We start from the raw sequence: 10098 nt of genomic DNA, 5'->3' as shown, positions 1-10098 counted from the left end.
CCCTGCGGCTCAGCAAAGCCTGCTGGGGCCTGAAGCCAAGGTACAGAAACTCTCTGAGAAAACATCCTTGGCTGGCAGAGCCAGCTCGGAGACGGCTCTAGAAGGAGTTAAGTGCTCAGGCAAAGGAGGCTGACCTTCCTTCCCCTTTTTATGATAACTTGTTAACTCTTCTGTCTAAGGAAAATGAAAGAAATGCTGAGGAACATATATTGAAGAAGTGAGCCCTTCTCCCCTCTCCCTCAGACCTGCTCTCTGGAAAAGCCAGGGGTGAGGGCCTCTGCCCATTCCCACACACAAAGAAGTATTTGTTACCCAGGCCAGAGCTATTTTGCCACTTGATACTTTTATTTGACAACGTATCTCGGCCACGGTACCACATCACTATGTACAACTCTGTTTCATGCTTCCCACCGCTTAATCAGTACTCCATTGACTAGGACTTTTTACATTTATTGATCTAGTCTTATGTGGATAGACATTTAGATTGTGCGGTTTTTTATTTTCTAGTCTTATCAGAACAGTGCTATACTGTATATCCTTTGTACATATATTTTTGCACGCCTGTAGGAGTCTTGGGGGCGAGTGGGCCACTGGAGAGAATCTCCTCCGGTTTGCTCCAGATGAAGCCAAGGCAGCCCAGGTGCTTTTGGCAAAGGCTGCACGGGGCCCAGGTCCATCACGGCAGAGGGCTCCCGGGGCACCTGGGGGAACCGAGCCAAAGCTGGCTGGGAAGGGACTGGGTCACATTTGAAGTCTTCCCTGGCCACTGGGCCTGGGGAGGGAGACTGCCCTCAGAGACCTTGGGGAATTCACGCAGACCTCACCCACGCCTCCCTCAGAGCTGCCGCCCCCGGGACAGGCCCACTGTGGGTAAATGAAGTCAGCAATGCCAGAAGGGAGGGGTCAGCCGGGACTCTCTCTTGCCTATTCCAGCGGCTTTAGAAAACACTAATTTCGGGGCGTCTGGGTGGCTCAGTCATTAAGCGTCTGCCTTCGGCTCAGGTTATGATCCCAGGGTTTGGGGATCGAGCCTAGTATAAGGCTCCCTGCTCAGCGGGAAGCCTGCTTCTCCCTCTCCCACTCCCCCTGCTTGTGTTCCCTCTCTCGCTGTGTCTCTCTCTGTCAAATAAATAAACACAATCTTAAAAAAAAAAAAAAAAGAAAAGAAAACACTAATTTAGCCCCTGAGCGCCCAGGCTCCATGCTTGAGAACTGGGCCCGGGAGGGAGGGATGGCGGCAGGAGGGGCGGTGGCAGGAGGGGCACAGTCTAGGTTCACTGTCATAACGAGCAGTCACTGAACAAGCACCAGCCTCCAGCTGTCGGCTGTAACCTCAAGGGCATGAGGCAGGCATCTCGCCCAGTGTTACTTAAGGAACTAGAAAGGCTTATAACATATAGCTTGTAACACTGACAAAAATATCTTGGTTACCTTTTGCACTCCTGAGCTGTGGCATGCCTAAACATCCTGCTGCTTATGTTCCTCTTTTATCGTCTTTCTAACCCAATTTTCAAGTGAGTGTCATAAAAATCACTCTATCCAGGAAGTCAGCGCCGTAATCTCCACGACATAAACTTGGACAGCAAGATACAGAATGCTGTTGGGACACCCTGATGTGCTCTCACAATGTGCTCCTTCGGGAAGTTACTGGCAGCTCAGCGGGACATGAGGATCCACACCGGGGAACGGAACAGAGGAACCGCTCGGCTGTCGCTGGGGACCCGTTAGGTTTCATGAGAAACTGCGATCTGAGAGGACACAGAAGCATTACGCCATCGGCGCAGGTCCTGCTCATTCGTGCGTTTGCCTTCTGGGAAGGTTTCTTTGACCATAAAACATCAAGACGAGCACACAAACAAAACATTAGCCCGAGACCCTGAGCTGCTCTGTTCTAATGTGATGTATGGCACAGCCGAAGTTCCCCTGTCGTTGTTTATGTATCTGCGTGCGCGTCTTGTCTCCGTTAGTATCAGCCCTCTAAGGGCAGGGCGCGGCCCCTGTAATTTCTCTCCCTGGTGTTGCTTCGGTTCTCCCTGGGCTGCGCGGGAAAGGCTTGCCGTAGACAACGACTCGGAGGTCACAGACCATCACAGACGCCTCGAAATGCCTTGCTTGCTCACCTCATCAAGAAATCTTCAACTGAGGCAACATGCCCTCCGAGCTGGACACTTAGAAATTCAACACAAGAACCACACACACACAAGCCCTGGTTCGGAAGATGCTGCCGGTAGAGAGGCATAGCTTGCCGTTTGTGTGATGGGGGTGCTGCACGCCTGGGCTTGCGGTGTTGGAAACATTAACGGGAGGTTGGGATCCATCCCCGACAAAGGCTGGTACCTGGGCTGCAGCCTCGGCTCCCCCACCTCCCCCTGGCTCCACCAGCCGGGTCCCACCAGCCTGCACCCCGTCCTCTTGGCAGAGGGGCCCTGAAGGAGGCCGTCGGCGTCCCTGGGAGCCCTGGTGGAGCTAGGGGGCAGTCGTGCTACGTGAGCCGCTCAGGCGGCTGGGGACTTGTGGCCTCCAGAGCCGGCTCTCGGTCCCCTGTCCCCAGGGCTCCCAGGCTTTGAGCTCAGGAGCCCATCACAAGTCAGAGTACTGACATCTTTTGGACCAAAGATGACACTATTTATCCTGCTTATCTTTACACTTCATTTTTCCTTCCTCGTGGACTTAGCCCAGATCTTAGGGCGACGTCTTATAACGGAACCGAGAGACGATGTTACACAGAAGGAAGCTGAGGCCGGGAGGGGTCCGTGCTGAGCGTATGGTCCTCTGCGTGGTCTTGTCCCAGCACAGGCCGGGCGGCCCGCTCCTCCGTCCTCCTTGCTGCCCGCAGGCTCTCCCCCTGGGAGCCCAGCCGAACCAACTGCACGCTTCCCTGGGGAATAGGCCTTGAAGTGGGATGGCCTCCCCAGCGGGGCCTGAACAGCCCATCACTAAGAACATTCTGCTGGTATGTGGTACTTTACTCATTATTTAAATTCACAGTAACCCGCCAAGATAAACTAGGTTATCACCCCTTTTCAACAGATGAGGAGTCTGAAATATATGGTGATTAGCGCACCCAGGCTGGCACAGAGAATGAGCAGCGGAGGCAGCTCTGAATTCCTGACCTCTGTCCCAAGCCCAGAGCTCTCTGTGAAGTGCCCCACGGCCAGTCCAGGAGAAAGGGAGCGAACGGGGGATGGGACAGGGGAGCATAGACCTGTGGATATAGAAGCGGCTGCAGCAGAGACAGATGTAGCTATGGATCTAGAGACCATAAACATAGTTACCATCATTGATACACTGTGACTGTCGATCTGATGGTTATGGATGCAGAGGTAAATATATGGTCATAGATAGACATTGACAAAGATAGAGACAGATACAAAGTGCTCCTTGGAGCTGGCCAAATTAAAATTCTTTTTTTTTTAATTTTATTTATTTGACAGAGAAAGCTAGAGAGAGAGAGCACAAGCAGGGGGAGAGGCAGAGGGAGAGGGAGAAGAAAGCTCCCCGCTGAGCAGGGAGCCCGATGCAGGACTCGATCCCGGGACCCTGGGATCATGACCTGAGCCAAAAGCAGACGCTTAACTGACTGAGCCACCCAGGTGCCCCCCAAATTAAAATTCTGAGATGCAACTAGAAAGCCTGGGTCTAGAGACTGTAGCTCCTGGCTTCCTTCAGTCCACAGAACTCCTTGCTGAAGGGACGCCATGCCAGGGAGTGCAGGATGCTGGTTCCATAGACTCAAAGGCATGATAAAATTTCCCTCTCTCTTGTTCATCAAAATCAACATTCTATGTAGTTGGAAAATTTTGGAGCTTCCTGGGACAGCGTGGGAGAGTAGTTTATAAATAATTCTACTTTGTCTTTATATATGCAAGGATAGAAGGGAAACTCAAAAAAAAACTGTAAAAATATTTGTTTTATGTTTTACTATTATAAAATTAAATTATAATTTAAGAGCTTCAATACATTTCTAACCATGGTAGATTTTAAGGTAATTATGTGTCTCTTCAGTAATATATTTGCTATCAACTTATTGCATAAAAGGATTGCTTGTGAATTCAAAATTATTTTTAGATTTATAGCCCTTTCAAGTGAAAAAGGGGTTTTTCAGAAATACTTCCGATTTCCAATGTCTGGTGAATCTTCCATTTGCCATCAATAATGCCTCCAAGAGAAATCCTCCTTCATATAAATCCAACCTGACATTCCTATAATGCACAGTGCAAGAGAGTGCTCTTAGGGCAAGAAATAATATCTCTGTGAATTATATTAGGCCAGCCTGTTGGAAACATTCATCCCACAATTTATGAATTCAGATGCTCCCGGAATATGCTTTGGTATTCTAAGGAGATGTAGGTGTTTTCATTTTCATTGGCTGTCTTGATAAATGTTTATTGTGAGCACTGAAAACTGCTGATCTGGAAAAACATTTTTGTACTCATTTGTTTGCCTGCCTCTAATGTTTATTACTCACATTATCAAAATTGTACATCTCTATTATGCAGCCTAAGGTTGTTTCGTTATTGTGATTTTTCCAACATAAAGCAGCATCGGTGGAAGCCTCGACGTGCAATGTCCGGCTGTACCCGCGCCTGGGCTGTCTGTCCGGGGGGAGCTTGGGGAGCACAGAAGCAGAGGTCTGGCTGGAGACACTGTCCTGTTTAGTGTCATGTGACTTCATGTTGCTTCATGTGCTGTGCAGTGTTGTGTTGCATTACGCTGGCCATGGTATATTGTCTTACATCATCCAGAGACCATAGAGGCACGGTTGCAATGCAAAAAATAACAATTTCGTGTGGACTGAGGACAGAGTAAGTGTTTGGGCTAAATGATACATACCGTCCACACTGTCTACATTCACAGAGCAGTTGGTACTCTCTTCACTTTCTGTCCTGTCACTGTATCGTTACAATATGGGGTTTGATGGGGCACCTGGGTGGCTCAGTCGGTTAAGCGTCTGACTCCTCCTGATTTTGGCTCAGGTCATGATCTCAGGGTGGTGGGATGGAGCCCCATGTCGGGCTCCATGCTCAGTGGGGAGTCTGCTTGAGGTTCCTCTCTCTCTCTCCCTCTGCCCCTCCCCCTACTCGCTCTCTCAAATAAATAAATCAATCTTTAAAAAGAATATGAGGATTGATTTGTTCATTTGGTTGTTTTAAAAGTTAAAGTCTGGCAGAGAATCATAGGGGAAGGGAGGGAAAAATGAAACAAGACGAAACCAGAGAGGGAGACAAACCGTAAGAGACTCTTAACCTCAGGAAACAAACGGAGCGTTGCTGGAGTGGTGGGGGGTGGGAGGGATGGGGCCGCTGGGTGATGGACATTGGGGAGGGAGGTATGTGCTATGGTGAGCGCTGTGAATTGTGCAAGACTGTTGAATCACAGACCTATACCTCTGAAACAAATAATACATTATATGTTAATTAAAAAAAAGAAAGAAAGAAAAGTTATACTGATCACATTGAAAAAAAAAAGTTAAAGTCTGGGATCTCAAAACTTACCCAGCCTGCTGCCTCTGGATGTGTGTGTGTGTGTGTGTGCGTGCGTGTGTGTTTTGAAGATCCCAGGGAACTGGGATGCTACAATTTATCTTCATAACCAGTTCTAATGCCCAAGCTCCCGAGTCAGCAGCCTTTATCAATACAAGTGAGGAGGCTCAGTTCCTCTCAGGCTGCACACTCTGTTCTTCTTACAGTGTTGTCTGTCTTGCTTAGCTCCTGGCCTACTCCTGGGAGTGGGATTTAACCTGTTATTTGAATAATATTTATAAGAAAAAGCATGCAAATAAACATGTAGCATTAAATGAAGAATTATTTGTGAAAGCCACTCAATCATTTCCTGTAGTTAGGTCACTGAAAAGGAACCATACACTATTCATTTTCTGAAAGATTTGTTTCAGAAGCATTAGAAATCCAAGTGGGAATAAATCAGATTAATTTTCAAAATTAGCAGGGATAAGCTTTATTCTGAAATCATGAATGTTCTCTTTTAATTAAATTCAAATCCGTTCATTTGATTAATTTGTTAATAGTCTTGTTTGAATCTTCTGTATTCATATTCGAAGTTTACTTATCAGTTACTGAGAAACTTGTGTGAGTCTCAACATCTTTGAGGATGTGTCTACTGCTTTAAATTATGTCAGTTTTGCTTTATATATTTTAGAGTATGTTATCAGATGATGCGAGTGTAGGGTTACTAACTTACTGTTGGATTGATCTTTATCTGATAATATTTCTTCTATGTGGGCTCATAATGTCTATCTTCAATGAAATGATACCAGCTTTCTTTATTTTTATTTCTTTATTTTAATTCCAGTTAGTTGACATGCGGCGGTATATTAGCTTCAGGTTTCCATACGTCACCCTGTGCTTAACACAAGTGCCCTCCTTCATCCCCTTCACCTGTGTCCCTCCCCCACCCACCTCCCTCTGGTGAGCGTCAGTCTGTCCTCTGTTATTAAGACTTGTTTCTTGATTTGTCTCTCTCTTTTGCTCTCTCTCTCTCTCCCAGCTGTCTTTGATTAGTATTTGCATGGTATATAATTTTCATCCTTTTACTTTGTTTTATTTAAAAAAAAAAACTTTTCTGGGGGCGCCTGGGTGGCTCGGTTGGTTAAGCATCTCCTTTCAGCTCATGTCATGATCCCAGGGTTCTGGGATCCAGTCCCACATCAGGAGCCTGCTTCTCCCTCTACCCGTGCCCCTCTCCCCTGCTCCTGCTCTCTCACTCCCCCCTCTCTCTCAGTAAATAAAATCTTAAAAAAAAAAAAACCTTTTCTTTTGAAATAATTATAGCTTTACAGGAAATTGCAAACTTAGTATAGAGGGGTCCTGCTTATCCTTCACCCAGTTCCCCCCAGTGGTTGCATATTTCTTTCTTTCTTTTTTTTTTTTAAAGATTTTATCCATTTATTTGAGAGCGAAAGAGTGAGCCTGAGGTGGGGAGGGGCAGAGGGAGAGGGAGAAGCAGTGCTGAGAGGGAATTTCATAGCAGTCAGTGCCGACTCAAGATCTCAAATTAATAATCCAAGTTCCTCACTCAGGAAACTAGAAGAAGAAGAGCAGAATTAAACCAATGCATGCAGAAGAAAGGAAATAAATATCAGAGCAGATCAGTGAAACAGAGAATAGGAAGACAAGATAGTAAATCAGTGAAAGCAAAAGCATTCACCAATCTCAGGGATGACAGAGGGGACATTACTGCTGATCCCGAGCCATTGAAAGGGTCATTGCGGAATACGCCACCGACAGCTGTACCCCAGCTTAGATGAGATGGACCGATTCTTCCCAAACCACAGACTATCCAAACTCGGTCAGAATTAAACAGATCGTATGAATGGTTCTACAAACAGTAAGGAAATGGAGTTAGCAATTTAAAATCTCCAGGAAGGAAATATCTAGGTCCAGATGTTTTCCATGAAGAATTCCTTGAGACTTTTAAAGAAGACTAGTGTCATTTTTACACAGTAGTTTCCAGAATATCGTTGAGGATGGAACACTGCCCAGGCTCGTGTTAGAAGTCCAGTTACTATCCTCCTGTCAGCACAAGAGAAAGACAGCACAACAAGAGAAAACAAATATCCCTTGTGAATAGAGACACAAAAAAAATTCTTTAAGAAAATAATTGCCTGTTGATATCCGCAATATATATAGAAAATTCGACATCATGATGATGTGGAGGTTATTCCAGGTACTTAAGGCCCATTCCGACATTCTAAAATCACCCAGTGTAATCCACTCTATGAACAGGTTAAAAGAAAATTATAGGATCATATCAACATGTGACTACATCCAACACCCATTCATGATAAAAACTATCCACAGTTTGGATTAGATGGTAATTACCTTAATTATATTTAAAGGGCATCTGTAAAAACATAGAGCCAACATCATACTTAACAGTGAAATTCTGAATGCCTCTCCTTTCAGACTGGGAGTAAGTCAAGGATGTTTGTTCTTAACCACTGTTATTTAACTGACATTTCTAGCTACATAGAATAAGGCAAGTAAAGGAAATTAAAGGAATTCACATTGGAAAGGAAGAACTAAAAATGTCCCCATTTGCAGACGACATGATTGTGTATATAGACAATCCCAAGGAACTGATGAAAAACCTGGAACTAATGATAATGAATAGGTTCAGCGAAGTGGCCAATTATAAGATCACCACTCAAATACCAATCCCATTTCCAACATGTGGAAACTGAAATTAAAAATGAAGTACTCTTATAGGCAGTACTAATGAAAACAAAATCTTAGGTATGCTGAAAATAACTGTGTTCATGAAAGTAATCAAAGACACTATAAAATTCCAGTTTTCCTAAAGTTGAATATAGGTTTAATACAGTTCCCATTAAAATCTCAGCGAGGTTTTATTTTTTTTAAGAGATTTTATTTATTTATTTGACAGAGAGAGAGAGACAGCGAGAGAGGGAACACAAGCAGGGGGAGTGGGAGAGGGAGAAGCAGGCTCCCCATGGAGCAGGGAGCCTGACGCGGGGCTCGATCCCAGGACCCTGAGAGCATGACCTGAGCCGAAGGCAGATGCTTAACAAGTGAGCCACCCAGGTGCCCCGAAGTTTTGTTTTTTGTTTTTACTTTTTTAGACTAAGCTTATTTTAAAACTAATTTGTCAAGGCTAAAATGGCAAAATCGGCCTTCATAAGGAGAATAGAGTGAGAAGGGTCACTTCCTGATGTTAAGGCATACTACCTAGCTTTATTTACCAACACAGTGTGTAAGAAGAAATAAAGATCAGTGGAATGGTGTGGAGAACCCAGAAATAGACACACCCAAAGGCTCAAGTGATTTTTTAAGAAAAAAATTCCATTATGATAACATTAAAAAGAATAAAACACTTATAAATAAAATAATTGTTAAGAATAAGCAACAAAAGTGCAACACTCGTACTTTGAAAACTACAAAGCAGTGTCAAAATATACTGAAGGAGACCTAAGTAAATGGAAAGACATCCTAGATATCATGGATTAGAAGTATTAATATTGTTAAAATGGCAGTACTCCCCAAATTGATCTACATATTCTGTGCTATCCCTCTCAACATCCCAGCTGACTTTTTTGCAGAAATTGACAAGCTGATTTTAAAATTATATGGAAACACAAGGGACCCAGAATAGTGAAAAACGGTTTTGAAAAAGATGAATAGAATTTTAGTATTCACACTTTTCCACTTCAAAACTTTATTCAATGTTAGAATATTCTAGACAGCATAGAACTCGCAAAAATTCAGAATTGAAAGTTCAGAAACAAAGCCTTAAATTTGTGGTTAATTGCTTTTCAACATGGGTGCCTAGAAGACTCCATGGGGTAGAGGGGTATATTTAGGTGAGTGGTCTTTTTTTTTTTTTTTGGACCCGGTACTGTTGGTGAGATTCTCCCATTTTGTTGTGGGTAGCCGTAATTCATTCATTTTGTTGTTACGTAGTATGTCTTTTATCCATTCTACTGTTGCTGGATATTTGGGTAGCTTATTAGTCTTGCCTATTAGAAATGATAATTCCATGTCATACTTGACTCAGTTGGCACACATTGCTAGTGTTTATATACCTAAAGAGTGGAATTGTTGGGTTTTGGATTGCGCGATGTTCCACTTCAGTAGATACTGCAAATGATTTTGCAAGGTAATGTATCCAATTATACTGTAATGAGCGTGTGGAAGACTTCCTGTTGCTTCACATGTTTGCTGACACTTGGCATTGTCAGCCTTTTTAACTTAGCATTTCCAATATTTATGTAGTAGTTGTGGTTTTAACATGCATTTTCTGGAAAAATAAGTTGGACACCTTTTCTATAGGATTTGGGGAATCTTTCTTCTTTGGGAAGAGCCTGTTAAAATCCCTTGCCATTTTTCTTCTAAGTTATCCCTTCTTTTATTAACTGTTTATGGGCCATTGTGTATTCTGGCTGGGAGTTTCTTATTAGTTATATGTTGCAATTATTTTTTCCTTCCTGGTGTGCCTTGTTGAAGAGATGTTCCTAAGTTTGATTAAGTCCACTTTATTAATCTTTTCATTTGGAGTTAGTTGGGGATTTTTGTTTTGTTTTTTAAATGTTTGTTTGTGGAGAAGGAGGAATCTTGTTAGGGT

The sequence above is a fragment of the Eumetopias jubatus genome, unplaced genomic scaffold (assembly GCF_037043125.1).
Source record: "Eumetopias jubatus isolate StellerSeaLion01/CBP00866 unplaced genomic scaffold, mEumJub1_p1.0 scaffold_5, whole genome shotgun sequence".
NCBI lineage: Eukaryota > Metazoa > Chordata > Mammalia > Carnivora > Otariidae > Eumetopias > Eumetopias jubatus.
This window is presented reverse-complemented; position numbering follows the sequence as displayed.